Here is a 22,924-nt window from a genome sequence, read left to right as displayed (position 1 = left end):
CTAGTTGCTAAGCAAAACCATCCACAGGGTTTTACCCAACAGAAATTTACATAATGACATGCACTTGTCTTTATTCAAACAGCCAAAAACTGGAAACAACTATTTTGGAAATGAAAGTCAATAGAAAGGTAAACAAATTATGCTCTACTCCTACAATGGATTATGACTAAGCAATAAGAAAGAAAATGAAACCCTGACATGCAACAAGATGATAAATTTCCAACTCATTGTACTGAGTGAGAGAATCCAAACACACAAGACCACATACTGTTTGATCCTGTTTATGTGAAATTCTCCACCAGGTAAAAATAAGCAATGGTGAAAGAACTCCAAACAGTAGTTATGTCATTCATGCCAAAATAAGATTAGATTTAAATTTTTAGATGAACTGTTTCATTGGTAATTTTATATTTCTATAAGTATCTGGAAAATAATACTGCTTTTAAAGTTGTAAAAAGATAACATATCTACATTTAGGAAAATTTCACATAAGCTTTCCCAAACCCATGATTGCCCTAATAAAAATTTATTTTCTCAAAAAAAAAAAAGTTACTAGATCATACGGTAGTTCTATTTTTAATTTTTTAAGGAAATTCCATACTGTCTACCATAATGCCTACACCAAATTACATTCCCACTAACAGTGTATAAGAGTTCCCTTTCCACCGTGTTCTCACTAACACTTGCTCTCTTTTGTCTTTTTGATGATAGCCCTCTGACAGGTGTGAGGTGATATCTCATGATAGTTTTGATTCTCATTTCCCTGGTAATTAGTGATGTTTCACCTTTTCATAAACCTGTTGGCCTTTTGTATATCTTGTTTTGAGAAATGTTTATTCAGATCCTGTGCCCATTTTAAAAATCAGGATATTTGTTCCAAAGGAAATGAACTCAGTATCTCGAAGATGGTCATAGCAGCACTATTTACAATAGACAAGGTACAGAATCAACTTAAACTTAAGCAGATGAATGGATAATGAAAATGTGACACACACACACACACACACACACAGAGGTAACTATATGAGGTGATGGCTATGTTAATTATCTTGCTTATGGTAATTATTTCACAATGTATACATATATCAATATAAGCATATATATATCAAAACATCACATTATGCACCTTAAATATATACAACTTCTATTTGCCAATTATACCTGGAAAAAGCTGAAAAAATTTAAATGATGGCTTCTGGGCTGGAGGGTCTTGGCAGATTTACTTGGGAATGTACATAAGGGAGCTTTCTGAGGTGATAGATATATTTAATAACTTATAGTGGTATGGGTTACACAGGTGTGTCAATTTGTCAAATCTCACAAAATTTTATACTTAAAAACTTATGTATTTTACTGTATGTAATTCTATCCCAAGTTAAAACAAAACAAAAAAGTAAAAAAACCTCTTTAATGCCCTACCTCTCAGTGTGTTTGAGAGAATAAAAAAAAAGGATTCTGCCTATAAACTAGGTTTGGTCAGAGTGTCTGGTTTATAGCACATACTTAATGAACTAGGTCTTTTATACACTAGTAGAAGGCTGATTAAATAAATAGAAACAAAGTACTATAAGCTATCTAGGAAAATGATAATTTTCATCAAGGTTTATTCCACCACCTAAAGAGCATGACAAAGTCCAAACACAACCATTTCTAGAATTTTGATTCATCTACCAGCCTGGCCCTCCTACACTTACTCCCAATCATCTTAGCATCCCAGGTGGGGACCAGGTGAGCAGCCTGTGGGCGTGGCTTAATTCATTAATTTTTTAACTTTGTTTCTGTACGGATTTGTGCAATTCAGGTCCTTATGTCGCTCCACCGGTCACTCATTTTTCTCTGTAATGGGTTGAAAGTGTGTGCCTATAGTTCTCCATTCTGCAATATCAGAGAATCAGGGAGACTTTAATTAATCCCTTTCTGCCTTCATGTCTAAAAGCTAAAAGACATTTTAATGAGAAGGCAGCAGCAGAGAAAAAAAATCAGTAATAAAATAAATAAAAAATAAAATCATGAGGCTCATAAGCAATCCCACAGATGGAGGCATTCAGCTCAATGAAATAAAAGATTAATTTATTTGACTAATGTAAATAGAGAGAAAATGAGGCACTTCCATGGTGCTCAAACCGACTATGAATAGATGAGTAATGTCAGAGTGTCAGACCCACGGTCGTAAACTCCCAGGCGCCAACAATGGTCATGCCCGATTTAATGAAAAAACAAATGAAATGCTACATATTACTGTTTGCTTCCCCCGTCAAATGAGTTGTCTGAATATTTTATTCAGTAAGGAGTGTTTTATATATGAAAGATAATTAAATATTGTAGAAAAGAAGTGGGTTATATGATATTATGTTGGGGAGCGGTGAGTGTATGGTGGGGCTGGGGAAAAAGCAACTAAGCTACTGTGCTTTCGACAGTGAGATTACAGTTAGGAATGAGAGCTTCCCACGTGCCCAGCACTGTGCTAATTAAACCATCAAGGATGGGATTCAACTGCAGGCGCTGTGGTACACACCAAGAGACATAGAAAAAGAGAGCCAGGTACCAGGAGACATCACAGTCTCAATGGGAAAGTAAGACAAGGCAAAGCCTTGTATATCGTAGTTGTTCAACAATGCTTATCGAATGAGTAAGTGATTGAACATAAATAGTGGTAAAATAAACATGTCAAACACCTAAACGAGAGCATCAGTCTCTTAGATGCTACAGGATGATTCCCTGAGCTTGGGGCATCAGATTTCTCTACTTGGGGACGGTGGTTAGATAGAACAGAAAGAGGACAAGTTTTAGATCAGGGTTTCCCGATCTTGGCACTGTTGACATTTGGGGCTGAAAGATTCTTTGTTTTGGGGGACCAACCTGTGCACTGTAGGAGTTTAGAAGCATCCCTGACCTGCCAGATGCCAGTATCATGTCCCACCCCGAGTAGCGACAACCAGAAATGTCTCCAGATAGTGCCAAATGTTAATGTTGCCTGAGGCTGACAATTGACCTGGCTGACTACCAGAGTTAGATAGACCTAGACCTTAACCCAGGCTCTATATCTTATCAGCCTTTTGATGTCGAGAAAGTCACCTCATCTCTTCTAACCTCAATTTCTTCATCCATATAATGAGTATAGTAGATTGAATACTTAACTCTAACTTTTCATTTTTTCTGCATCCCCAACCCTTGATTATGAGCTTGGTCATGAGACTTGCTTTGGCCAAGTCAAGTCAACAAGGCATCTCATGTGGTTTCTGCTGGCTCTTTTGTGCCCCTGCAAAAATCACCACAACAGGAACAAGTCTCAACCAGGCTGCTGGTCTAATAAGGAGGAAACTCATGTGTTGTAGACCCAAACCTACAGAGCTGCAGCCTAAAGATGAGCTGCATCAGTGTACTTGCAGACAGATAGGTACTTGCTTTATACCCCTGGAGAGCAGGAGCACTTGTTATGTAGCATTATTGTGACAAGGGCTAACTGATACAGTAAGAATAACTCTAAACAGACCCAGTCACTTATCAGATGATCAATGCATGTTAGATGCTTTTTTTCCCTCCTCCTTTCAGCTGCCTTCCAATATGAATGTGCCTGGCTCTCTTCTGGCTGCAAGCATGGCCCAGTTTTATCACAAGAACATGTCCTCCATCATTTGGAGGATGATTAAAATAATAATGGCAATAACAACAACAAACACATTACAATAAAAGTTAGAAATTGATTTCCTACCTCCTGCAACGCAACTATACCTTGGCATGCACGTGTTTCTGAAAACAGGACTTAATTTACAATATGCTCCATCACTTAAACCAGATGCATGTTAGAAGAAAGTTTCTACATATCTTTCATTTATGAAACGTGTTATGTCCATGTTTGGGGTCCCAGTTGGAAACCAAGAGTGTATAAAACATGAAGAATCAGTCCAGTCAACACAGAGCTTTAGAACAGTTACATCAGCCTTACAGATATCATGGTGGAACACTCCTGTTCTCCTGGATTTCTGAGGTCCATGCCTCTGATCCTTGTGGCATGCCAATTCTGGAGGAAACCTTCAGCTTCAACTCTGATATTGCAACATGTTTGCTAGCTCAGCCCTCTTGTCATCTCTCTCCAACTGGCAGTCCAAGATGGTTTTCCAGTAGAAGAGGCTATAGGATATAATTGAGACTTCATTCATTCATTCCTCAAACATTTATGGGGACCTTGTATATGAAAGGAATGATTATAGGCTCTGGAGACATGACAATGACTCAACATTGTCTCTACCTTCAGGAGCTTATGAGCCCACAGGAAGAAAGCCAAAGAAGATTACAAAACTATGATAAAACATAAAAGATGTTAATATTCATTGATGAACCTAGAGATTATCATACTAAGTGAAGCAAGTCAAAGAGAAATATCACATGATATCACTTATATGTGGAATCTAAAAATATGATACAAATGAACTTATTTACAAAACAAAAGTAGGCTCACAGACATAGAAAATAAACTTATGGTTACCAAAGGGAAAAGGTGGGAGGGATAAATTGGGAATTTGTGATTAACAGGTACACACTACTATATATAAAATAGATAAAAAGCAAGGACCCACCATATAGCACAGGGGACTATATTCAATATCTTGTAATAACCTATAATGGAAAAGAATCTGAAAAAGAATATATGTATAAATGTATAAGCTAATCACTTTGCTGTACACCTGAAATATTATAAGTCAACTATACTTCAATTTTAAAAAATAGAAAGTATAAAATACAAAATAAATAAATAAAGATGTTCATTCTAATCTCTGGAAACTGTGAATGTAGTAACTTACATGAGATGGGGACATGATCTTAGATCTTAGATCTTTGGGGTGGGCCCAATGTAATCACAAGAGTTGTAGTAAGAGGGAGACAGGGGAATCAGAGTAAGAAAAAAAAGATGTGACAACAGAAGCAGAGGCTGGAGTGATAAATCATGAGCCAAGGAATGCAGGCAGCTTCTAAAAGCTGGAAAAAGCAAAGAACATATTCTCTTCTAGAGCTTCCAGAAGGAATACAACCTTCCCTCTCAATACCTTAATTTTAACATCATCAGATCCTTTTGTATTTCTGATCTCCAGGACTGTAAAGGTAATAAATGTGTGTTGTTTTATGTCACCATGTTGGTGGTAATTTGTTACAGCAGCAACAGGGAACTAATACAGGGGGAAAATATGTGGTAAGATCCTGACACATACTGGAAGGATTAAGGAGGGCTTCCTGGAGGAGATAATGAGAAAAGTGAAGGACATGAAGGAATGAGCCAGGGGAAGAGTTGGGGAAAGGGAATTTCATGCAGAGGGATCAGTATGGAAGGAAGCCTGGGAGAGTGAAAAATATTTTTAAAATCTGATTTGTTATGCTCAGGATTTGGCATATGGCAACCCTCAGTATTTATTGGATTATTTTTATTTAAACATGTACATAGACATGGAATTCATGGTTATGCAAGACAGAGTGTACACAGAAGATAGCAATGCTAAATCCAAAGTAAGGGACCAGCAAAGACCCCATGGGGGATCAGTATTGGAGCTGAGTCCTGGAGAATTTTGAGGCATTCAAGGAGCTGCCCCTTTATTTATCCCATAGCCTATGGGAAGCTTTGAAACTTTTTGAAAGTTATATGGCCATGTTAAAGTTTGGGTCATGGAGTAGCCACTGTGGTATGGAGACCAGAGAGAGGTAATGTCTAAGTCAGGTGACCAGGTAAGTGGTTTATTGCAAGAGTCTACACAGGAAGGTCAAGGATTCTCATTCCTATCAAGGACAGAGCTGTTCACACTACTATTCATTCAACAGTTCCTATAATCAACAGTGTACCTTGGCACACAGGGGCTTTTGTGGCATGGCCTTTTTCCACCCTACATGTCATGTCTGAGACAGTTGAAGACTCACTTTTCTGTGCCAGAAAAAGCCTTTTTACACACCAAGTCAATCAGGTATCTTGCCATATTACCAACCTGCTTCCTCTACTGTCTACATAATTATGCAAGATCTCGAAGATGTTTTATTCATTTTGATAACCAGAATCCTTGGTTTTATAATTGACATATAACATTGTATTTGTTTTAGGTGAACAACTCAATGATTTGATATATGCACATATTGTGAAATGATTACCATAATAGGTTTAGTTAACATCCATTGCCTCACGTAGTTACAATTTTTTTTCCTGTGTTGGGATCTTGTAAGACCTACTCTCTTAGCAACTTTCAAATATACAATATAGTACTGTTAACTATAGTCATCATATTGTACACTGTATCTCAAGAACTTACTTATAAGTGGAAGTTTGTGCTTTTACACCCATTTTTCCCCACTCCAACCTCTGGCAACCACCAGTCTGTTCTCTGTATCTCTAAGTTTGTTTTTTTAGATTCCACATATAAGTGATATCATACAGTATTTGCCTCTGACTTATTTCACTTAACATAATGCTTTCAATGTTCATGTATTTTGTCAGAAATGGCAGGATTTCTTTCTTTCTTATGGCTAATATTCATGCATTATGCATATATATTATTCATATATATATAATATTCATATATTTTTTTTTCTTTATCCATTCATCCATCAGTGGATGCTTAGGTTGTTTCCATATCTTGGCTGTTGTATATTGATGCAATGAACATGGGAGTGCATAAATCTTTTTGAGTTAGTGTTTTCATCTCCTTGACATAAATACCCAGAAGTGGAATTGTTGGATCATATGATACTTCTATTTTTAATTTTTTGAGGATCCTCCACTATGGAAACATAGTGACTGCACCAAGTTACATTCTCACCAACAGTGTACAAGTGTTTCCTTTTCTCCATATCCTCACCAACACTTGTTATCTCTTATCTTTTTGATGATAGCCTTCCAAATCGGTGGGAGGTGATATTAAATTGTGATTTTGATTGAATAACCAGAATTTTAACATTCTGAAGTTACAATTTTAATAGTTACCATTTATTGAGCACTTTCTCTTTGCCAGGCACTAGACAGTAAACTCCAAGAGGGCAGAATCTGCTTCTACCTTGTTAAATATTTTACCCCCAGACCTTGGCATAGTGCTGGCATCAATCCACTACTTGTGTTAGTCAGGATAGGCAAGACTACACTTTGGTTACAAATGAACCACAGCATCTCACTGGCTTAACATGACAAAGATTACTATCTCACTCATAGTGTATGCTCAACACAAACTGGTATGCTCAACACAAATGGGTCCAATTGTGGCTCCCAAAAAGTTGTGATGAAGTCCTGGCCCCAGTATCTGTGAATGTACCCTTATTTGGAAATAAGGGCTTTGGAGGTGTAATCAAGTTAAGTTGAGGTCATTAGGGTGGGCCTTAATCCAGTATGCTTGCATATCCGTATAAAAAGAGGAGAGGACGATATGATGAAAGGACGATATGATATAAAAAGAGGAGAGGACGATATGATGAAAGCTGCATCACTGGAGTGATGCAGCTTCAAGCCAAGGAGAGCCAAGGACTGATGGTTATCACGAGAAACTAGGAAGAGACAAGGCAGGATTCTCCCAAGAGTCCCAGATGAGCATGGCCTTGCTGACACCTTGATTTCAGATTTCTAGCCTCCAGAACTGTGAGACAATACATTTCTCTTGTTTTAAGCCACCCAGTTGGTGGTACTTTGTTATGGCAGCTGCCCTAAGAAGCAAATATGACTTGGCTCCACATAGTGACTCAGGGACCCAGGCCAACCAAGGCTCTGCCCCATTGTAGACACACATTCCCATTTGTCAGAATCCAGGTGTGTGGCTCCAACTCAACTCCAAGGGCAGATGAGAAATATAAGGAGGCACATGGAGACTTGAACATCAATGGTCTCTGCCATGGTTTAAGTCAATATTTGTTGAATAATTAAGTACCTCCCTTTTCCATATAGATCTCACAATGACCCCAATGCAATTGGGACCTATTGAGTTCCACCTGTCATCAATGAGGAAACTAAGGCACAGAGAGATTAGTGACTTTTCCACTGTCACACAGCACATACTTGTCTAATAGGGGCAAGGCCAGTGTTCAAATCCAGGGCAGTCAACTCTGAACTCTGTGTTCCGGCCTCTCAGTAAACGAGTCCTGAAGGAATGAAAATGGAGTCCTTACAGCAAGTGACCTTGTGCTACATCACTTAAAGGTGTTCCCCAGGCAAAAGGCTTAACTGTTTCAAAGAGCAGAAAGTTTTCCTTCCAATTAAGATGTGCCTTGTGTATAAAGCTCCCTTCCGTATGCTCAGAGATGGTCTGCTCACCATCATCTGAATTTAAAGCAGGCCATTTGGCATACCTCCATTTTATTGCCATTAATCTAGTCATTTTCAGGGGGAAAAGTCTATAGCCTTCGAGAAGAGCTCTATTTCTGACCAGGAAAGCAATGAGACCTGGAGGTCAGAGCCTGCAGTTCAGCCTTGTCCTGGATCTTGAGAAAGTACTTGTCATGTTTGATGTCGTTCTCATTGGGTGAGGTATTTTAATTCAAATTGTGCCGACTGATTTGGACATCTCTGGTCAGTGAAGATCTATCATCAGAAATTGACGGAGGCTCCGCACTGCCACATTCTCTTTGACTTGACAAAAGAACGCTGGTCTGGTGGATGCTGCAGAAAGCAGTTTTGCAACTTAATGCTGATTTTGCCCAGACGTAATTAGTTCATTAACTGTGAGCACAGGAGCTCATTAAACGGGGAGGTGGATGATGCAAATCAGTGGCCTGTGTAAGTCCGTCAAAAATGAGAAGGAGCTGGAAATGGTCTGGCTCAATCTTCCTGCCCAACACCTTCATTAACCAAAGAGGTTTCTCAAAGCCTAAGAGTCTCTGGAGATCAGCGACATTTAAAGGCACCGGCTATGCTGGAAAGCAAGGAAGACGGTCGGAAGAGGAAGGACAGAGGGAACCGTTTATGGAATGCTTTTCAGGGAGCCTACCTTATACCAGGCATCTCTACTTTCAGGATCTAATGCCTGCAGAAGCAACCTCACTGCTTTCTACACATGGGCGTATAGGCTCAGAGCATTTATGACTTGCCAAATGTCTCAGTGAATCAATGGCAGAGCTGGAATCCAGACCTGTGTCTTCATGAACCCCCCAAACCAATGATTTTTCCATCACATCAATACATTTTCCAGCCCAACTTGGAGACTCAGTCACATGACCAGCTCTGGTCCTCTTATCTTCTAATCTCAGAACACATTTGGAAGCATTCCTGGTCAGTGCTATATTGAACGGCAGTTTGCAAATGTTTATTTACAGGGGATTAATTAACTTTGCTATTTGCAAGTACTGAACTAAGGGGAAATTGGCTTTCTCAGAGTAAGTGTGGTGACATTCCAAGGTCCTCAACCCCAAGCTCGAAATGTCAAAATTCTTCTAGGCCAAACCCTGAAGAAAAAAATGGTACATGGTGTGACAGGCAAAGAGAATGGCTGTAGGGGCTCAGAAAATGTGGGCAGATGCTGCAATTTCAAGTCTCTGCCTGTCACTGAAGGGCCATTGGGACCCCAAGCAAGACCACTTATTTCTCTCAGCTCTGATTCTCTCTGGAAAGAAAAATAAGGAACAAAACATGTTTCCTGAAGTCCTGCATGGTTCTGAGACTATCTGAGGAGAGCCTGGGGGGTCTGAGTCCTTGTCCACAGAGAGAATTGAAGTGAGGCTCTTGGTGGAAGATGATAGATCAAGTCAGGGGTCATGAAGGAGAGCTTCCTGATTCCTGGACTCTGGTCTAAGCTCTCCCACCTCAGGGGAGACACCCTAAAGGAGAAGGGGCAGAGCTGCCTTCAAGAACACATCCCAGTACCCAGCAGTCTCATTCCAAGATGTCATAAATGTAGTAGTGAGGAAAAGGAAAGGATGCTTCCCTCTGCAATAAGAATAGTAGTTCTCCCAGGGCCTAAGAGGTCAGGAGCATCTAAGGAAGAGTGTGGGTGACCAGAAACACAGGAAGAGGACACCAAGAAAGGGGCAGATAGGATTATTCCAGTGTCTTACACAATCAGAGGATGAGCGTGCCAGCCTGCAGGACATGCAGAAGAGCCATTCCCCCTCCACTCACTCATGAGTCCACCCACCCCTTCATCCATCCATCCAACCATTCATCCATCTATCCATTTATTCATTCAACACCTGGTCTATAGTGAGAGCTGTCCTTGGCCCCAGGAGATAAATGGTGAGTGAGAATACGCACAGCTCCGTCATCATAGAAGGTACAGCATAATGAGGCAGAGTCTTCTTTTTAGAGAGCATTGCCCACAAAAGGAAAATCCAAAGGCTCAGCATGACATACATTGAAGACAGAGTCAGATCCTTTGAACTTCATGGCGAGCATGCTTCTAATCCCCTCCCTGCCTCCCTCCCTCCATCTGACTCTAGTGAGTCAAAAGACACATGGACTTGGAGAGCTGAAACCTTAGACTTGGTTTCACCCCCTTTTAACAGAATATCTTTGAGACCCACTTAACCCTACCTCTAAAATATGAATGATAATGCCTTCCTAGCCTGCATCATAGAGTGCGAGAAGCAAATGAGAAAAGGGAGGCAAAATAGTTTATAAACCATTAGTTTATGAGCCATGAAGACTCCCTGCATGACTATTGAGTCTGTGGTCATAACTGACCTGGGACTGATCTTGGTGGAATTTCTAGAACCTGTTGGATCAGGGTGTCTGCTTGACTGTGGCTGTGCAGCATCCCGCGTCTGGGTTTCATCAGGCCAGGTGTTGCCCAAGCAGCTGGAGACAGATGCTGCCCAGGGAGACAGGGAGGCTAAGCCTGCACCGGGGGGCTCCCTCCATCCAGGAAAGCAATAGCAGCAGTGGATCCCAAGACCCCTGGGAGGCCTGGCTCCGAAGTCTAGGCACAAGACCAGGAGCTGATGATCCCAGGAACAGGTCAGAAAACACAGTTCAAGGTGAGAGGAGGTGATAAGGAGCCGTGGATTGCCGAGGACAGTTTTGGAAGTCTGGAGGCTGCCCTGCTTGGGAGAGGAAGGTGTGGGTCAGGCTGGACTGCTGGTTTCCTAGACTCAGATCTGGGTCAGGAGCAGTGAACTCTCCATCCCCAGGTACAGGCTGCATGTCAGGTGACTGATAAGGCTGTGTCCTGCTAAACACCATGTTAGTAAGGATTGCAGCTGGACGATCCCATCAAGTGGGGGTCCTTTTTCCCAGATTCTAAGTGAGAACTGAAGCCAAGTCAACTGTGAAACCCTTTGCTGAGCCCACCTAAAGCCCAGGTTGCCTGTAACACAAAGGTTATGCCCCTAAGATCGTGGCAATTTGTGAATATTGCCTGGGAAAACATCAGGTTCCTTTATAAAGCTCCTTGGACAGAACTCAGAATGACACGCCTGGAAAGCATGACTTTCCAGGAGGGACTAGCCCTTGCCAGCATTTTCCCTCACACAGGCTCTGCTACCATAGCTGGTCTGTCATGGCGACTCTGCACCCCCGAGACATGGACGCAGAGAATTGTTATCCATTCCTCTCTCCACTCCATTCCCTTCCAAGGATTCCGAGAAGTGATACATCTTTTCCTTGCAGCCATGGTCAGTGCAAAAGGAAAGAAGCACAGAATAGATGATCCCACATTTGGAGTAGAGGGGTGAATTATTTACGAAACATAGATAGAGCCTCCAGTGGAGTCTAGGGCTGGGCAAAGTGTGAGAGATTCTTTTGTTCTTGCAGCTGGCCTTTGGAGTTGCACAGAGCCAGGGCAGTAAATAATACTGCTATTGTCTGCCTGTGTCAGAGACAGACAGAAGGTACATTTGGCCCGTGTCCAAACACCGCAAGGGCCACTCATAGTCACAGTGTCCAATTACTGCTGGCTTGACTATAAAATGCACTTCTTTTTTTTTTTTTTGCTGTGCTAATTTAAGAATGGGCAGTGTTAATGGTCCCTGCACAAAGAGGGGTTTTGCTGCATCTTTCAATGGGGGAAAATAAAGTTACGTTCAGAACAGAAACCAAACTGGCATGGGGTGGAGATTGTCCAAACAGCAATCTATTGATAGCAAGGTAAACTATGTTTGGGTTCCCCTTTAAGAAGAAATAGAAAAAAATTAAAACTGGGCTCTGAGTTTACTTACAGGGTATATTCAGGATGTCAAAGAAGATGTAAAAAGGAACAAGCGGAAACCAAAGAATTGGACAGCTCTGGTCCATTCCCACAGACACCACAGGATGCAGGAGAAATGTTACCCCATCTCTCAGTGAACAGATTACGATGACAGTGACCATAAGGTCATGATAAGAGGTAGCGTCTGATGGGTTCTAACTATTTGCCAGGAGCTGCAATAGCACTTTTTTCTCCTTTGACATTCCCAACCATCCTATACAGGTTTGCAAATATTTTATGTATGAGGAGAATCTGAAGTTTACTTAGTTCAAAGGACTCCTTTAGCTTCACAGAGTTGGTAAGCAGGTCCCTGGGATTTGGAGAATTTGTCTGACTTCAGATTGTCTGCTTCCTTAAATACCTTAAAATGCTTTCTCAGGTTCCCACAGGCTCCCAGGCTGACAGCCTACACTGGGTGTCCAAGGATATGTTTTTACACCCAGCCCTGGTTGGGACCTTATGCTACTCACCAGCCATCTGGTGATGGTTAGCAAACAGGAAAGTTCCTTAGGAAGAAGCTGCTGAGAATCCAGGCAGCACCTCCCAATGCAGCATCTCTGAAGAGATAGTATTCATCCATCCTTTGTAGGTTCTGTTGATCTGAGGCCACTGTTCCTGCCTGGATTTGTCCTTGGAAATCTTCAATTCTAGCATCATCTACTTAATGGGGCTTCCGAGATCAGTAATTGTCAATAATCTCCCTTTGTCTACCACTTTCCCCAACAGGGAAGCATTCATTTGTGTTTTGGATAAAGAAAGGACGGGGGAAAGGGTGATATTACATTTAAAAGAAATTTTTTTTTTTAAGTGGAGCTTCAAAACCCTCTGTCTCCATCACCAAACCTGTCACTTGCACACTGAAATGTCAGAAAAATAAACCTAGGATTTATGTTCGGGAATGTTAGAAAACTGTACACAACTTGCTCTTTCCTTCCTTGTAGGGGGAAAAGCAGATGCATCTTTCAGATATATTCGCTCCAAATTTCAGAAGGTTTTCAAATACGCGTGTCTATGACACAGCAGGGTTATCAATCAAAACATTAAATCCTCGATAGGCTCACGAACGGTGAGTTCGACCACTGTCCCTTTCATCTTGAGATGTCTCACCGAGGGCTTCATTTGGAAAGAGACTAAAAAACCACATCAGTGTAATGAGGAGGGATAAAAAGGAAGAACCGTCTATTCTGATTTGCCGGTCAGCAACATGGAGAACACAGCACATCATCTGTCAAGGAAAATGCGGACATTTTTTCTTGCCCCTTTGAATCCTGAAAAGATACACGTGCTTTGGGAAGAGAAAAAGTGATGTCTCAATTCTTAAGGCAAACTTTTCAAAGAGTTGAAAGTTGGATAGAGCCAACACTGATCCTTGTGAATTATTGGCTTATGGGCTGTCTGATATCTCAGAGAAGGGGAAACGTTGAAGACATTGATCTTCTAAGTGATGGCTATGGATGGTGAGTCCATGCAGAGAGCTGCTCAATGACTGACAGCAGGGCTGAGGGTGCCGCACTGGGGAGCTACCTGGAAAGCTGGCCAGATTCATTGAGGGCTTCTTCTCCCCATTTCCCTAAAAACACCAAGATCCATTTCTGCCTCTCCCTCATCTCGTTATAACCTCAGAGTCTTTCCCAAAAGCCCTGTAAGGTCGACTTTTTCCCTATTGTGTTCATTTTAATTAATAATTTTTATCCACTGAGAGTCAGGCAGACCTCTTAAATCTATACAAAAGTAGGTCAAAACGTCTTGGTTTGCTCTGAAGCACCCCTAGACTTATCCATTAATTCATTCCTTTAACAAAAGTGTCTGGCATCCAGCATGTGCTTGGTCCTGGGGATGCCCAGACAAATGAGATAGGCATTCACCTCCTGGAAACATTGTGCAAAGAAGAAAAGGAGCTACCATTTTAACAAGTGGTAATAAGTGCTCAGAAAAGACAAAGACAGGGTGCCCATCCCAGTCTGCACAGGCCAGAGGAGGCCTCCCTGAAGCAGGCATGAAAGATAATTGGAAGTCACCCAAGAAGAGGTGTAGCATCTATGTGGGTAAGGGTGTATGTATGTGTTGGGAGGCACAGAAATGCACCCTATAAAATATTATACTTATTTTTGTAAGCACAGCTCAGATGATGTCACAGCCCTCACGGTAGACCTATTAATATTATAACTAATATTATAATTCAGACTCTTTATTGTACCACTCAAGATCCAATCATGCTTTCTCCCTTTGCTTTATATCCCCCCATACCTGCCCATGAATATCACAATATGATTTTGTCATATCAGGTGCCTTGCCAGTCACAGAACCTGTCAGTTCAGGGGTAATACAGGCTGTTCTTAAACATTCCATGTTCTGTCACTTTGGTCTGGACTGTTCTCTACACCCACCTCTTCTGCCCGTCAACATCCTCCTGACTTATATTAGTAGTCCTTCTCTTGAAATTTCTTTTAGCCCTGGTTGCAGAATAAATCTCCTGCTCATGTGTGTGCATGCGTGTTTATATGTGTATGTGTAGATTTGCAGAAAACTTGTAAAGATAGTAGAGAGCATTTCCGTAGACCCTCCTCCCAGTTTTTTCTGCAATTAGCATCTTGCATTACTGTGATATATGTGTCATAAATAAGAAACTAATATTGGCACATTACTATTCATTAAACTCCATGCTTAATGAAGATTTCATTAGCTTTCCTGCCAATGCCATTTTTCTGTTCCAGGAGCCAATGCAGGACAAAACATTGCACTTAGGTACCCTTGTGTTTTCATTGAATTTTGCTTGTGCCTCTGATTTAGCACTGGTTACAACTGCTTTCTGTTAGGGTTTAGAAATGAGAGTCCCAAAACTGCTCAGTGTGGAATTCTGGAATTCGGGAATATCATCTCATGTTATTCTGTGAAAAGCAGCATCTCTTTCAACACTAAGTTCCAGTCATCTGGAAGACACACTTTGGAATTGCCAGCTGGTCTTATGACCAAGACTTTCAGAGAAAAGGAGGATGATAACCTGTCAACAATTCCATGAGTCATCCCATTTGGACACAGACATCACTCTGAGGTTAAAAGAAGCAAAATGCATCACTAGTTATTAGTTACCAAAGGTGGACTTACTTGACTACTACTCTGAATGGCATCATCCGAAATAATGGTGTACAATTGACATTTTTGATATCAGAGTGAAAAGTAAGACAGATATAAAAATGTTGAAATCAAGTCAAATGAAAGACATATGCATTGTGAGCTATAATCCTATTTGTCATTCTTGTAAAGCAATTTCAACTCTGGTAGAGAGAACTCCCTTCCTTCCTACAAGGAAGGAAACAATAAACAATGGGAGTCTCCAATACAGCATCATTAAGACCAAAATTGCATGAGGCTGATATCAATATTTGTCTAAAATTTTTCTAGATCAGCCCATACTGCATTCAAGAATGACAGCATGGCAAGAATGACAACATGGCAAAGGGGAGAACATTGCCATCTGTGTACATCTCTGTATGCAAGGGGAGAGCTTCTGAACCATCTCAGAACCTTGACCGAGGGTTCAAGGGTCTTGCATGGACATTGGGAAGAATTCAGAACAGGAGACAACCATTACTATCTCTCACACCCATGGTTGACCACCTCCTATATTGGTAATTTCTTGCTATGTAAAAAATCACACAAACTTAGTGACTTAAAACAACAAACTTTTATTAGCTCACAGTTTTTGTGGGTCAGGAATCCAGGAGTGGCTTTGTTGGGAAGTTTTGACTCAAGATCTCTCATGAGGTTACAGGTAAAGTCAGCTGGGGCTGCAGTCATCTCAAGGTTTCAATAGGATAAGATTCATTCTCAAGCAAATTCATCAACTATTGACAAGTTTCAGTTCCTCACCACATGGGCTGCTCCATCAGCTACCTGAGTGTCCCTATGACAGAGTGGATGGCTTCCCTGTCACCTGGACCTGATTGCCTGCTGTATGGCAGATGGATTCTCACAGGATAAAGGAGGTGATACACACACACACAGATAGAGAGAAAGAGAGGAGACCCAAGATGCAAGCAACAGTCTTTTTTATAAATTTATGACATCCCATCATGTCTGATGTATTCTGTTTTACAGAAGTGAGTTACAGTCCAGCCCATACACAGGGGAGGTGTATCAAAGAATTTGAGAACATATCTTTAAAACAACCACACTGTCCTTAATGGTGTAGACAAAGGGGATTCATGTCTTGTAAACATTAATTACGCATCTTCTATACTCCAGGAATTATACCAAGAGAGGATAACAGGACTAGGTAGACGTAGTACCAAGTAAAGATATGAAGAATAAACTATAACCTACCATTTCTATTAAAGTAGAATAAATGTGAACTAAAAGAAAAGAAGACAACATTTTTCAATCACTGTGCATCTCACACTCACTGCACCTAGAACCTCTGTGCTTTTTTATTCTTTATTCCCAAAATACCTTAAGCCCCTTTCTTCAAGGAGGCAAATTTGAGATTCTCCTATTGCTTGGCTACCTTGTAAATAAACTCTCTGTTTGCTGCAAACCTTGGCATCTCAGCATTTTATTTGCTGCCCATAGGCAAAAACAAGCTGGTACGGTAACACTAGGACCTCAGGAGTTCACAAATGGGTCTTGGTGCACTGGCCAGGTGTCAGGCCTAGGCCTTAGAGGTGGAAGAGCTGAGTTCAGGACATTGGACCACCAGAGACCTCCAGGCCCCACATAATATCAATGGGCAAGAGATCTCCCAGAGATCTCCATCTCAACGCTAAGACCCAGCTACACTCAACAACCAGCAAGCTCCACTGCTGGACACCCTATGACAAACAACTAGCAAGACAGGAACACAACACCACCAGTTAACGGAGAGGCTGCCTAAAATCATAATAAGTTCACAGACACCCCAAAACACACCACAGGACTTGATCCTGCCTACCAGAAACACAAGATACAGCCTCATCAACCAGAATACAGGAACTAGTCCCCTCCACCAGGAAGCCTACACAGCCCATTGAACCAATCTTAGTCACTGGGGGCAGACACCAAAGACAATAGGAACTATGAACCTGCAACCTGCCAAAAGGAGAACCCAAACACAGTAAGTTAAGCAAAATGAGAAGACTGAGAAACACACAGCAGATGAAGGAGCAAGGTGAAAACCCACCAGACCAAACAAATGAGGAGGAAATAGGCAGTCTACCTGAAAAATAATTCAAAGTAATGATAGTAAAGATGATCCAAAATCTTGGAAATAGAATAGAGAAAATACAAGAAAGGTTTAATGAGGACCTAGAAGAACTATAGTGCAAAAAAACAATGATGAACAACACAATAAATGAAATTAAAAATTCTCTAGAAGGAATCAATAGCAGAATAACTGAGGCAGAAGAACAGATAAGTGACCAGGAAGATAAAATAGTGAAAATAACTATCACAGAACAGAATAAAGAAAAAAGAATAAAAAGAATTGAGTTTCAGAGACCTCTGGGACAATATTAAATGCACTAACATTAGAATTATAGGGGTCCCAGAAGAAGATGAGAAAAAGAAAGGGGCTGAGAAAATATTTGAAGTGATTATAGTTGAAAACCTCCCTAATATGGGAAAGGAAATAGTCAATAAGGTCCAGGAAGTGCAGAGTCCCATACAGGATAAATCCAAGGAGAAACATGCCAAGAAACATATTAATCAAACTATCAAAAATTAAATACAAATAAAAAATATTAAAAGCAGCAAGGGAAAAGCAACAAATAAATACAAGGGAATCCCCATAAGGTTAACAGCTGATCATTCAACAGAAACATTGCAAGCCAGAGGGAGTGGCAGGACATATTTAAAGTGATGAAAGGGAAGAACCTACAGCCAAGATTACTCTACCCAGCAAGGATTTCATTCAGATTCGATGGAGAAACTAAAAGCTTTACAGACAAGCAAAAGCTAAGAGAATTCAGCACCACGAAACCAGCTTTACAACAAATGCTAAAGAAACTTTTCTAGGCAGGAAACAAAAGAGAAAGAAAAGGCCTACAATAACAAATCCAAAACAATTAAGAAAATGGTAACAGGAAACATACATATCAATAATTACCTTAAATGAAAATGGATTAAATTCTACAACCAAAAGACATAGACTGGCTGAGTGAATACAAAAACAAGACTCGAATATATGCTGTCTACAAGAAACCCACTTCAGACCTAGAGAAACATATAGACTGAAAGCGAGGGGATGGAAAAAGATATTCTATGCAAATGGAAATCAAAAGAAAGCTGGAGTAGCAATTCTCACATCAGACAAAATAGACTTTGAAATAAAGACTATTACAAGAGACAAAGAAGGACACTACATAATGATCAAGGGATCAATCCAAGAAGAAGATATAACAATTGTAAATATTTATGCACCCAACATAGGAATACCTCAATACATAAGGCAAATACTAACAGCCACAAAAGGGGAAATCAACAGTAACACAGTAATGGTAGGGGACTTTAACACATCACTTTCACCAATGGACAGATCAACCGAAATGAAAATAAATAAGGAAACATAAACTTAACATGACACATTAATAGAGATGGGCTTAACTCATATTTATAGGGCATTACATTAAAAAACAACAGCATACACTTTTCTCTCAAGTGCTCATGGAACATTCTACAGGATAGATCATATCTTGGGTCACAAATCAAGCCTTGGTAAATTTTTAAAAATTGAAATTGTATCAAGTATCTTTTCCAACCACAACATTATGAGACTGGATATCAATTACAGGAAAAAAATCTGTAAAAAAGACAAACACATGGAGGATAAACAATACACTGCTAAATAACCAAGCAATCATTGAAGAAATCAAAGAGGAAATCAAAAAATACCTAGAAATAAATGGCAATCAAAACACGATGATGCAAAACCTGTGAGATGCAGCAAAAGCAGTTTTAAGAGGGAATTTTATAGCAATGCAACCCTACCTCAAGAAACTAGAAAAATCTCAAATAAACAACCTAACCTTACACGTAAAACAATTAGAGAAAAAAGAACAACAACTAAAAAAAACCCAAAGTTAGCAGAAGAGAAGAAATCATAAAGATCAGATCAGAAATAAATGAAAAAGAAATGAAGGAAAAATAGCAAAGATCAATAAAACTAAAAGCTGGTTCTTTGAGAAGATAAACAAAATTGATAAACCATTAGCCAGACTCATCAAGATAAAAACGGGGAAGATTCAAATGAACAGAATTAGAAATGGAAAAGTAACAACTGACCTTGCAGAAATACAAAGGATTATGAGAAATTACTACAAGCAACTATATGTCAATAAAATGGACAATCTGGAAGAAATGGACAAATATCTTAGAAAAGCACAACCTTCTGAGACTGAATCAGGAAGAACTAGGAAATGTAAACAGACCATTCAAAAGCACTGAAATTGAAACTGTGGTTAAAAATCTTCCAACAAACAAAAACCCAGGACCAGATGGCTTCACAGGTGAATTCTGTCAAACATTTAGAGAACAGCTAACACATATCCTTCTCAAACTCTTCCAAAATATAGCAGAGGGAGGAACACTCCCAAAATCATTCTACAAGACCACCATTACCCTGATACCAAAACCAGAGAAAGATATCACAAAAGATGAAAATTATTGACCAATATCACTGATGAACATAGATGCAAAAATCCTCAATAAAATAGTAGCAAACAGAGTCCAACAACACATTAAAATGATCGTACACCATGATCAAGTGGGATTTATCCCAGGGATGCAACGATTCTTCAATATACACAAAACAATTAATGTGATACTATCATATTAACAAATTGAAGAATAAAAACCATACGGTCATCTCAATAGATGCAGAAAAAGCTTTTGACAAAATTCAACAACGACTGGTGATAAAAATTTTCCAGACAGTGGGCATAGAGAGAACCTACCTCAACATAATAAAAACTGTATATGACAAATCCACAGCAAACATCACTCTCAATGGTGAAAAACTGAAAGCATCTCCTCTAACATCAGGAAAAAGAAAAGGATGCCCACTCTCACCACTATTATTCAACATGGTTTTAGAAGTTTTAGCCACAACAATCAGAGAAGAAAAAGAAATAATAGGAATCCAAATCAGAAAAGAAGTAAAGTTGTCATTGTTTGCAGATGACATCATACTATACATAAAGAATCCTGAAGATGCTGCCAGAAAATTACTAGAGTGAATCAGTGAAGTTGGTAAAGTAGCAGGATACAAAATTAATGCACAGAAATCTCTTGCATTCCTATACACTAATGATGAAAAATCTGAACGAGAAATTAAGGAAACACTTCCATTTACCACTGCAACAAAAATACCTAGGAATAAACATCCCTAAGGAGACAAAAGAACTGTATGCAGAAAACTATAAGACACTGATGAAAGAAATTAAAGATGATACAAACAGATGAAGAGATATACCATGTTCTTAGATTGGAAGAATCAACATTGTGAAAATGGCTATACTACCCAAAGCAATCTACAGATTCAATGCAATCCCTATCAAACTACCAATGGCATTTTTCACAAAACTAGAACAAAAAAATTCACAATTTATATAGGAACACAAAAGACCCCAAATAGCCAAAGCAATTTTGAGGAAAGAAAAAAAAAACGGAGCTGGAGGAATCAGCCTCCTGGATTTCAGACTATACTATAAAGCTACAGTAATCAAGACAATATGGTACTGGCACAAAAATAGAAATAGAGATCAATGGAACAGGATAGAAAGCCCAGAGATAAACCTATGCACCTATAGTCAACTTACCTTTGAGAAAGAAGTCAAGAATATACAATGGGGGCTTCCCTGGTGGTGCAATGGTTGAGAGTCTGCCTGCCGATGCAGGGGACATGGGTTTGTGCCCCAGTCTGGGAAGATCCCACATGCCGTGGAGCGGCTAGGCCTGTGAGCCATGGCTGCTGGGCCTGTGCATCTGGAGCCTGTACTCCACAACAAGAGAGGCCACAACAGTGAGAGGCCCGCGTACCACAAAAAAAAAAAAAAAAAAAAAAAGAATATACAATGGATAAAAGACAGCCTGTTCAATAAGTGGTGCTAAGAAAACTGGTCAGGTACATGTAAGAGAATGAAAATAGAACACTCCCTAACACCATATTCAAAAATAAACTCAAAATGGATTAAAGACCTAAATGTAAGGCCAGACACTTTAAAACTCTTAGAGGAAAACATAGGCAGAACACTATATGACATAAATCACAGCAAGATTCTTTTTGACCCACCTCCTAGAGAAAGGGAAGTAAAAACAAAAATAAACAAATAGAACTTAATGAAACTTAAAAGCTTTTGCACAGCATAAGAAACCATAAACAAGATGAAAAGACAACCCTCAGAATGGGAGAACATATTTGCAAATGAAGCAACTGACAAAGGATTAATCTCCAAAATATGCAAGCAGCTCATACAGCTCAGTATCACATAAACAAATAACCCAATCCAAAAGTGGGCAGAAGACCTAAATAGACACTTCTCAAAAGGAGATATACAGATTGCCAACAAACACATGAAAGGATGCTCAACATCACTAATCATTAGAGAAATGCAAATCAAAACTACAATGAGATATCACCTCACACCAGTCAGAATGGCCATCATCAAAAAATCTAGAAACAATAAATCCTGGAGAGGGTGTGGAGAAAAGGGAACCCTCTTGTACTGTTGATGGGAATGTAAATTGATACAGCCACTATGGAGAATAGTATGGAGGTTCCTTAAAAAACTACAAATAAAACTACCATATGACCCAGCAATCCCACTTCTGGGCATATACCCTGAGAGAACCATAATTCAAAACGAGTCATGTACCACAATGGTCATTGCAGCACTATTTACAATAGCCAGGACATGGAAGCGACCTAAGTGTCCATCGACAGATAAATGGATAAAGAAGATGTGGCACATATATACAATGGAATATTACTCAGCCTTAAAAAGAAACAAAATTGAGTTATTTGTAGTGAAGTGGGTGGACCTAGAGTCTGTCATACAGAGTGAAGTAAGTCAGAAAGAGAGAAAACAAATACCATATGCTAACACATATATATTGAATCTTAAAAAAAAAAAAGTTCTGAAGAACCTAGGAGCAGGACAGAAATAAAGATGCAGACATAGAAAATGGACTTGAGGACATGGGGCAAGGGAAGGGTAAGCTGGGAAGAAGTGAGAGAGCAGCATTGACATATATACACTACCAAATGTAAAATAGATAGCTAGTGGGAAGCAACCACATAGCACAAGGAGATCAGCCTGGTGCTTTGTAACCACCTAGAGGGGTGGGATAGGGAAGGTGGGAAGGAGATGCAAGAAGGAGGAGATATGGGGATATATTTATATGTATAGTTGATTCACTTCGTGATACAGCAGAAACTAACACAAAAATGTAAGCAATTATACTTCAATAAAAGTGTTAAAAAAAGAGAGAAAAAAGAAAATAAGACCTCCTATCTGCATTACACCAAAGCTATGTGAACTGAATATACTAATTCATGCTTATTTGTAGTTTATTGAGGTAGCTCCTAAGCCTTTGAAATTCTAGACCAGAGGTTGGCAAGCTTAGTTAAAGGACCAGTGAATCTTTTCAGCTTTGTGGTCCATACATCTCTGTTGCAACAACTCAGCTCTGCCACTGTAGCACAAAACAGCCATAGATAATTCATAAATGAAAGAATATGGTTGTGTTCCAATAAAACTTTATTTACAAAAACAGGTGTCTGCTCTGTGGGCCATGGTTTTTGCTCACCCCCCTTCTAGACT

The sequence above is a fragment of the Pseudorca crassidens genome, chromosome 1 (genome assembly GCF_039906515.1).
Source record: "Pseudorca crassidens isolate mPseCra1 chromosome 1, mPseCra1.hap1, whole genome shotgun sequence".
Lineage (NCBI taxonomy): Eukaryota > Metazoa > Chordata > Mammalia > Artiodactyla > Delphinidae > Pseudorca > Pseudorca crassidens.
This window is presented reverse-complemented; position numbering follows the sequence as displayed.